The sequence below is a fragment of the Solanum pennellii genome, chromosome 8 (genome assembly GCF_001406875.1).
Source record: "Solanum pennellii chromosome 8, SPENNV200".
Taxonomy (NCBI): Eukaryota; Viridiplantae; Streptophyta; class Magnoliopsida; order Solanales; family Solanaceae; genus Solanum; species Solanum pennellii.
This window is the reverse complement of record NC_028644.1, coordinates 40998556-41008194: the sequence shown is the minus strand read 5'-3', so window position 1 is coordinate 41008194 and position 9639 is coordinate 40998556.

The window sequence follows — 9639 nt, the reverse complement described above, 5'->3', positions numbered from 1 at the left end:
AAAATAATCACCCAAGTATTTAATTAGCCAAGGGATTAATTTACCAAGTCACCTTTGGCTTGGCCGAATTGCACAAGTAAAATAGGTGCCACCTACGAGACCTCTACCTACGGACTGCAGGTGGAGTGAAGGACCGTGCTCTGGTCTTGTCATTTTGGTCAGAGACTTGGATAAGGGAGATAAGAATCCCTAGGCTAAGTCTTGACTTTCCGAGGCTGAGTATTGAGCGTAAATGGACCTACTGGCCGTAATTCTTGGCCGTAGGTCACCACTTTTTGGTAATTTTGGGGTTCAACTTTAGGTCCTCCTCAAGGACCCTTAGGGTGGTCCTTGGGGAGTCGTACTTGGATGTTTAACCCCTACACATCTCCATATAGGCACTAGGGTCTCCTTCACAAGTTTTATACTCCAAACAACATACCAATTCACAACATACTAGAGCACACTAGCACCCAAACGACTAGTTCCCAAAAGTCATGGACGTCTCTTGATGTTTGACCTGTAAAATTACTAAACTCACTTCTAAAGTCATTTTTAATCATTTATACTAGTTTACCAACTATAAAATAATATGTTAAGCTCTAGTTCATCTATTTCATTTTAGGATCATTACACAAACAACTCATGATTTCTTTCACTCAACTAGAGGCGTGAAATTATAACTGCCAGATTCTAGTGATATTGTCAAGTATGGTCCTAGGCCTTCACAAATTTAAAACGCGTCATTATTTTGTAAGATATGCTTATTTATATACCCAACATCTCTCATTTGGTTTTCTAATGCGAGACTTTTTATCTTAACATGGGATGTACTACACCCCCTCTATGGACTTAGCGCTCTCACTGCGGTTTGCCCGCCACATGAGATATGCCTAGACTCAGTATTGAGGTGTGCCCCGCCTTATTGAGATTTACCTGAACTCGGTTAAACTTGGCCGACATCGACAAGGCTAACTCATGAATGACTAATATATTTGTAACGGCTCTGACCGCTAGTGATATTATCCTCTCTAGACCTAGGAACAAAACTTAAAAATGTGTAACTAGTTAGTAAGACATTCTTACTGCTATACCCAATATTTCTCTTATATTTTATCAATGTTGAATTTTTTATCTGTGAAACAAGGAGATTGATTGTCATCTGCATTATTCATTATAATTGTAGAGGTTATAATTAGAGCTTTGAATTATTTATTCTTCTATAAGGATTACAAATGTTTTGGAATTCCTAAATGGCATATCAAATAAATCATGTAGATTACACTAATGATTTAATCATATTGGTCACCATTGTTCAAAAGAGCCAGAAGATGATAAATCAAGACACTAGAGGGATATGAGAGGCAGTAAGGTCAAATGATTCACAAAGGGAAGAGATCATCTATGCTTGTCATAATACTACAATTCTTATTACTAAGGAATTTAAGAACCATATAGGATTCGTTAGAGGTAAATTGTCTTGTATTTATCTAGGTTGCCCTATTGTACATGCTAAGTTGCTAGCATGAAAAGGTAAGTTTCTCTTTTGGGGGGGGTAACTTCGATTAAAATTATCCTTCGTAGTATTACTATCTATTTGTTGTTCGTCCTTTCTCTGTGGTTCATAATTTTGCATAGAGTGTTTGTTAGATTTATCTTGATTTTCTTAAAAAAACATTAGTCACCATAATTTAGCTAAGAGAGATTTAATACATCAAAGAGAGATCTATGTATTTCTATGGAATCCATTATGAACTAATTTTCTATGGAAAAATATTCTATAAGGCATAATACTTAGGTATTACAATAGAAAGGAGGCTCCTAGACTTGGAGGTATATGCTAGAGGCTGGAAATGACATTTATCAGCATAATTGGTGGGAGCCTATGTGTGATCTTTATAGCATCTGGTTTGATAATTGGACTAAACTTGGAACTTTTCATTATATGATACCTATTTCTAACCTCAATAATTATGACATGTAAAAGGTGAGTCAACTTATGATGAACGATAGATTGGATGGGGACTTAAAATTTCATTCTTTTCCAAAAGATGATTGTGATCATATTTTCAAAGAGATTGGGGGTAGTTGAGGATTTTAAAGATTGAGATCATAAGCCTCGGTGGATGTTGAACAGTTCAGGTAAATTAACTATTTAGTTCGCATCAAAACTATTGAGAAAATGACATTTACTCTTGATAACTTTTAGAAATTGTGGATTATATTGTGCCATTTAAAGTCTCATTTTTCTTTTGGTGACATTAGGAGCAAAGACTATCAATTGGAGAAGTTCTTATGAGATTTGGTATTACTAATGAGGTATTATTTTGTTGTGGAGATCGTGTTCTAGAATCATGTCAACATCTCTGCATTCTTGCTTTTATGGCTTTAGGAATTCAAAATACTTTTTCAACTACTACAGGGGTTATAAGTCCTTTTTTTGCAACTCAAAGATACCATTTTCAAATGGTGGAATACATAGTACTTCTATAAAATTCAATATTCATATGATGTCACCTGAATCTTCATTCTTTGGAAAATATAAAAAATGAAGAAATGCAATTTTCATATGATGGTAGATTTTTCTTTTAAGAATGGTTATGGAAGTCACAAAAAATATCTACTCACTGTTAAGAGAAGGTACCAATGGCTCATGCATATCCCCACAACCTGGCCAATGATAGATTATTTGAGAAATACTCCCACATCATTAATTGTAAGGACGTTTTCCATAAAACCTACCTAGCTCGAGATATTTCAAATATAACTACAATAGTGCAACAATATGAAATCCTAATTCTTGTTCAAGATCCTTCTGTATTAAAAAAAAAAAAGAGGAAGGAAGTTTTGTGCATGCATATCTAGAAGGCTAGAGAATGAAATAAATTTAATTTAGTGCCAGAAGTTGTAGCTTTAGGAAAAAGTGTGGAATGTTGCATTAATCATAATCACATGTCATATTGAAAACTAACTCTTTGAATGTAGAGAAGATTTTGAATGGTATTTGGAAAGTCCCTTGATGGATGTAAAACAAATCATCTAATGAGATCTAATGTTATGATACTGGTGGAACATACATTTGAGAATGCAACATGGTTGATGATTTGTTTACTAACCATATTATTAATTTTGTTGGTTCACAAAGGATTGCATATTAATTTAACCTAACAAGACATGAAGGCATAAGTAAAAATAACTTTCATTTTGGATAAAAATAAAATGTCAAAATAGAGGTTTCAAGATTACAGATAGAAGGAATATAATAATTCCATTGAAGATATTATTAAGATGCATCTTGAGTTAAAAGACATTTTCTTAAGAAACGAAATTTGTAAATTCTTGGTCAAATGCACACTTCGGGTCTTTTATTAGTTGAATCTCCTTCACTTTTCAATGATAATATCTTCTCATAAGCTTATTACTTATCATAGATTGGTAAAGGAATCAAATTGACAACTACACCTTCATAGTGCTCTTGATAGTTTTGAGATACTTAAGAGGTAAGTTCAAAGACTCACTCATGTTCTTTGTTACTAAGCACTAATATCAGATCTATGAACTCAACTTGTCGGAGGTGAATATATCACGATCTCAATAAGACCTGACTGTAGTGAGCGAATAAGAGAAACTCATGTTTTTGGAACAATTTTCTGATTTTATTCAATATTAAAATAGGATATTAACTACAAGGAAATAAAAACTGAACTACTGTGATTAACTAGAATAAATCGGCATCCATAGTGAGTCTCGAATCTGTAGGAGAAGATATGGAATTAGAAGAGTGAAGAAGAACAGAGGAGAGAAAGAGTACGAGAAGAGGAGGAAGATTTACCAAGATTATCGTTGTTTGATTCCTCTCTTCTAGGTCGTTATATAACTACTGCTGCTGACCACTTTAATGACTCTAGAATTTAGCCATTAAATGTGGACTCCGTTATTAATCCACAACTCGACTTTGATTCCCACTGTCGACATTTCTTTATTTTCTTGATTAAATCTATTGAACCGGATCATTACATACCATCCTCCAATAATTCATCCTTGACCTCAAGGATGTGAATCAAAACTTGGAAACTTGGCCTTGAGAAAGCTGTAATCTTCCCAAGCAGCATCTTCTGGAGATAAATTGGACCATTGAACTAAAACTTTAACTTGAATTGTATTATTCCTCTTGATCATCTGTCTTTGTAATATAGCTACTGGTTGCACAATTAACTGACCATCCTCTCCCGTGCTAGGCAAGGCAGTTTGCACCACTACAATAGATCCCACCTTCTTCTTGAGCAATGACACATGAAACACTGGATGAACTTTTGAGTCAACAGGTAACTCAAGCTTTTACGCAACTAACCCTATCTTAGCTAAGATCTTGTAAGGTCCGTAATACTTGGACGAGAGTTTCAAATGCTTCCTTAGTGGCACAGATGTTTGTCTATAAGGTTGTAGCTTGAGATAGACCATGTCACCAACCTGAAATGTTCTATTTGATCTCTTCTTATCAGCATAATATTTCATTCTTTCCTGTGCTTCGCACAAGTTATCTTGCAAAAGTTGTTGCATCTGTTGCCTCTTTAGAATGGTATCCTCAGCTGCATGAACATTAGACTCTACCAAGGGTCCCATTGACAAGTGTGGGGGCGAGTACCCATATAATGCTTCAAAAGGAGTACATTGCAAACTAGTGTGGAAATTGGTATTATACCACCACTCCGCTGCAGTTTTCAAGTGTTCCTATACTGTAGGTCTACTAGATACCATACACCTCAGGTAGTTCTCCAAACATTTATTCACCCTCTCCGTTTGTCCTTCACTTTGCAGTTGATAAGTTGTGCTATGATGCAGTTAAGTGCCCAAAAGCTTGAATAGAGCCTGCCAGAACTTACTGAGAAATATTCCCAAAAGCTTGAATAGAGCCTATCAGAAATTACTGAGAAATACTTTATCTCTATCAGTAACTATGGACGAGTGTGCCATGCAAACAATGTATCCTTTTCCTGAAGAGTTCAGCAGCAGTCACAACAGTATAAGGATGTGCTGAGGCAATGAAATGGGCATACTTAGTCATCTTGTAAACTACTACGAGGATCACATCTTTGCCCCTAGACTTGGGTAAGCCTTCAATGAAGTCCATGCTGATATGACTCCAAGCTTGATTAGGTATAGTAAGGGCTGCGATAAGCCCGGATAAGCAACATTGTCGTCTTTGCTCCTCTGGCATATCTCACAGCTCGAATGTCCTCCAACTGGTGAAGCATGGAATGATCTCGCAAGTTGTTGTCTCAACTCTCCAGTAGCTCCAACGTAGACCTTTCCCTTCTTCCTAAGGATCCCAGAAGAATATTACCATAAATTAGGTCCTTGCAAGTCTACAAATAGTTGCGTGATCAAGTCTTGTACCTGAGGGTCCCCTTCATAGATATTAGAAACTTTCTGCATCCATGATGGAACTGAGACACTGATAGCTAACACTTTTACTTGTTCCTCCTTTTTTGATAGTGCATCTGCGACTCTGTTCTCAGCTCCTGCTTTATATTGAACCTCATAATCAAGGCCTAGTAACTCAGTAAGCCCTTTTTGATGTAATGTTGAAGTAACCTTTTGCTCCATCAAGTATTTCAAGATGTGATGGTCAGTGCGAATCACAAAATGCTTGAATTGAAGATAGTGCCTCCATTTGTCAACACCATTTAGCAAGGCCATGTATTCCTTTTCATAGATAGATTTTCCCCTGTGTTTAGATGCTAGTACTTTACTGAAATAAGCTATCGGTCTTCCTTCTTGCTTAAGGACAACACCAATGCCATTATGACTAGCATCAGCCTCTACAATAAACTTCTTGGTGAAATCAAGTAAAACCAATACTGGTGTTGAGGACATGGCCGTCTTGAGAGCTGCAAATTCCAAATCAGCTTCTTCATTCCATTTGAAAGCATCCTTTTTTAGTAGATCAGTGAGAGGTAAGTAAACCATACAATAAGCAGCTACATACTTCCTTTAATACCCTATCAACCCCAAGAATCCTCTAAGGCCCTTTAAGGATTTAGAAGTACGCCAGTCCAACATCGATTGGATTTTAGCAGGATCAGTAGTCACTTCTTCTCCGTAATAATATGACCTAGGTACTCAACATTAGGTTGTCCAAAAGAACATTTAGATATTTTAGCATATAAAGAGTGCTCCCTCAGGTATCAAAAACAGCAACAAAGTGCTCAACATGATCTTCTAATGATACAATATAAATAAGTATATCATCAAAAAATACTAGGACAAACCTTCTCCAAAAGGGCTGAAAAACCTGGTTCATCGAGGCCTGGAATGTTGCAGGGGCATAAGTAACCTAAAGGCATCACCTTAAATTCATTGTGACCCATATGGGTTCTAAAAGCTGTTTTATGAATATCGTCGGTCTTCATCCTAATCTGATGGTAAACAGCTCTAAGGTCCACCTTGGAGAAGATCACAGAACCATGCAATTCATCTAATAGATCATCCACTATAGGTATAGGATATTTGTCCTTTATAGTGATGTCATTCAGTCCCCTATAGTCTACACAGAACCTCCAGGAACTATCCTTCTTTTTGACTAAAAGAGTTGGTGATGAAAATGGAGATTGGCTAGGTTGGACAATGCCATGATTGAGCATTTCAGTAACTTGTTTCTCCAATTCATTATTTTGGTAATAGTTGTATCAATAAGGTCTCAAGCTTACTGGTGCCATGCCTGGTTTGAGAGGAATGCCATGATCAAGTGCATTGATAGGAGGCAGTGAATTTGGCTCCTCAAACACTCCTTGGGTTTTTGTGTCTAAAACGACTTGAACAGTCTTATCCACCACTTCATGATCACCTTGGGTTTTTGTGTTCATCATGAACAAATGAACAATTAAAGCATGACCCTTTTTCAAAATTTTGTTCATGACACCACTATGTATAATGTTCAACCTACCCTCTTCAAATATGCCCTTCAATATCAATTTATTGCCCTTCTTGCCAATAGTGACACATTTTTTTCGTGATCAAACTTGGTTGGGTTATACTTTTTCATCTAGTCATTCCCCAAAACAAGATCACACCCACCTAAAGGAATAATAAGCAGATCCTCTTGGAAGGACCTCCCTTGAAGTTTCCACTTAAACCCTTGGCAATGAGATGTGCACATGACATAGTTGTTACCGTCAGCTATACTGTGACTCTTACTGGCGCACAATAACTAGCCTTATAACCTGCTCCCAAGACTGTATGTTTATCAATAAAGTTGTGAGTGCTTCCTGAATCAATCAACAGAGTGAGGCTTCTATTCTTCACAATACCACTTACCAGTATAGTATTGACCCCTTGATTGCTCCCTGTTAATGCATTCAAACAAACTGATTCTTGCACTTCTTGTTCTATTTCCCCTTTAATACTTAGATCAGTATAGGAGGGGTCCTCCACCTCCGTAGACACTCCTTCAACAGTCTCTACTTCTCCAATTAAGCAATTCAGTTGCTTTGGTCTACACTGATGCCCTACAGTGTACTTGTCTCCACATCAAAAACACAACCTATTGCTCTTTTTGTACGCATAAACTTCAGGACTAAGTTTAAAAGCATTAGGTCTACTGGTCGAGCTTCCTAAGGCCTTAGGAAAAGAACTCCGGCCCATAATAGTAGCAGGCTTAATGGTACCCTTGTTTCTCCTTTGAACAACTTCAATTGCCTTCTCATGCATTCTAGCTTTCTCAATTGCTAGCTTCAAAGTAGTTTGTTTGAACATCTTTACAACAAACCCGATTTCCTCCTCTAATGCTCCCACAAAACTAGACAAGAAGTGTGCATCATTAAGGTGTGGATTCCTCACAAGCATTTGCGCTTTGAGGTCCTCAAATTTCCCGAGAAATTCATCCACTGATCCTGTTTGAACCAACCTGTTGAACTGTTCAACAATGTAATCCAGTAACTCATCTTCAAACTTACTAATCAACTCTTCCTTGAAATCCACCCAATTAACCAACCCTCTACTCAATACTAGAGAATGATACCAAGTCTCTGCTAACCCATTCAAATACAAGGCAACAACTTCTACCTTCTGATGCTTTTGTGTTATGTACAAGTTGAAATACCTTTCACAGCCAAACCTTAGGTTCATGTCCTTTAAAACTAGGTAACTCCCACTTAGGAGGGGGAATTAGCACCATCTGTAATCTGTTAGGCCTTTGATCCTGAGTCGGGTTAGAAAGTATGCCGTCTCCTTGTAGGTGTTCTCCTTGGCCTCGATTAGGTACTCTCTCTCGAGTTGTTAGTCGATCAAGGATCAACTCCAACGTTCCTTGGATCCCCGTATGTGTATTTCAAATCTTCTGTTAATTAGCCAATACCTTCGTTAAGATCTCATCATGTCTAGCAAACGATCATCCACCATCCTAGTTCTTGTTCCTTCAGCCATTCTCTACAACACTGGTATGTTGCTCTGGTACCAATTGTCACGATCTCAATAAGACGTGACTGTAGTGCGCGAATAAGAGAAACTCGTGTTTTTGGAACAATTTTCTAATTTTATTCAATATGAAAATAGGATATTAACTACAAGGAAATTAAAAACTGAACCACTTTGATTAACTAGAATAAATCGGCATCCACAGTGAGACTAGAACTGTAGGAGAAGATATGGAATTAGAAGAGTGACAAAGAACAGAGGAGAGAAAGAATACGAGAAGAGGAGGAAGATTGATCAAGATTATCGTTGTTTGATTCCTCTCTTCTAGGTCGTTATATAACTACTGCTACTCACCACTTTAATAACTCGAGATTTAGCCGTTATATGTGGACTCCGTTGTTAATCTGCAACTCGACTTTGATTCCCACTGTCGACATTTCTTTATTTGCTTAATTAATTCTATTGAACTGGATCATTACAGAATAATACAAATTTGTCGGATAACGATTAATGTTTTTGTTAGAATAAGAAAAAAAGGTAAACAATTACTCTATTTGCTCGTGAGACTTGTGATATACCGTGGTTTCACGGTATTATTTATAATTTTTCCTTAAGTTTAGTGTGTCCAAAAGACTTTTTGTGCTAATTTTCATATAAGTTTCTCTTTATTTGCAGGAAATCTGTCCAAAGATGAATGCGGAGATTTTGAGCGAAGAAATGCAGAAGAGACCACCTACGGAGCTTGTGACGGTCCGTCATGCTTGTGACAGTCCGTAGGTGGCAGCGTAGTGCAGCTGCTGAAGTAAGATGGGGAGTCTGACCAAGTGTGGGGTTACGGAGTCCATGACGGTCCGTCGTGTCTATGACGGTCCGTCCTGCAGGTTCGTCATGAAGTTCAGAGAAGTAATCCCAGTACCCATATTCCAAGACTGGAACGAAGACCCTCGACGGACCGTCGTGTCTGTGACGATCCGTCATACTTGCCGTCGAGGGTAATGAAGAGAGCAGCAGAAGAAATTGCACAAGTATGGGACGACGGAGTCCATGACGGTCCGTCGTGACCACGACGATCCGTCGCGAGGTCCGTCGACCCAGCCGCGTTTTGACAGATTTCCAGCAAATAGAGTCCTTGTTTAATTAGGTTTTTATTTTCTATAAATAGTTTGAAAAACCTCATTTTTGAGGTTAGACTCCGTATTGTGAGACTCTGGATCATTATTAGACTCTGTGTATTAGTGTTAGACT